Source organism: Brassica oleracea, chromosome C6, assembly GCF_000695525.1.
Source record: "Brassica oleracea var. oleracea cultivar TO1000 chromosome C6, BOL, whole genome shotgun sequence".
NCBI classification, from domain to species: domain Eukaryota; kingdom Viridiplantae; phylum Streptophyta; class Magnoliopsida; order Brassicales; family Brassicaceae; genus Brassica; species Brassica oleracea.
Genome location: NC_027753.1, coordinates 8,430,827 through 8,431,764, shown reverse-complemented (window position 1 = coordinate 8,431,764; position 938 = coordinate 8,430,827).

Genomic DNA, 938 nt, shown 5'->3' with positions numbered 1-938 from the left:
TTGATAGAAGAGCTAAAGCAATTGTGGTCGGAAGGGGTGATGACGTACGATTGTTCCTTAAAAAACAATTTTACGATGCGAGAAGTTCTGCTGTTGACGATAAGTGATTTCCCTGTTTATGGGATGTTGTCTGGCTGGACAATACATGGAAGATTATCTTGTCCATATTGTCTTGGATCGACGGATGCTTTTCAACTGAAGAATGATAGGAAGAGTTGTTGGTTTGATTATCATCGTTGCTTTCTTCCACTTTTCCATCCGTACAGAAGAAATAAGATATTGTTTCGGCACAAAAAAGTTGTCAGAGACAGTCCTCCTCCATATCTCACCAGCCAGCAGATCGGAGCGGACATTGATTATTACGGAGCTCAGGAAACATTTAAGGTTAGAGGAAATTGGCATGTTCCTGGAAATATGCCTGATGGGTATGGTGTCTCTCACTATTGACATAAGAAGAGTATATTTTGGGAGGTACTGATATCTTGCATATTTCCATTGTTTTATTCATTCACCTATGTGCTTTTGAGAACATCATGAATACAATACTGAACGTCCCTGGGAAGACAAAAGATAACAAAAAGTCAAGGATGGACTTACCTGATATTTTCTCAAGAAGTGAATTACATATCAAGAGCAATGGAAACCTTTCTGTTCCCATCTTCCGGTTGTCATCAGAAGCCAAAACAACCTTGTTTGACTGGGTTGCATCAGAAGTTAAGTTTCCTGATGGTTATGTTTCAAATCTGTCAAGATGTGTTGAACGAGGTCAAAAGTTCTCCGGAATGAAGAGTCATGATTGTCATGTGTTTATGCAACGACTACTTCCATTTGCTTTGGTCGAGCTCCTTCCAGCAAATGTCCATGAAGCACTTGCAGGTAATTATAAAACGTTAATATATATACATGCGTTATGAAATGTTATTAATTTGATTACTTTT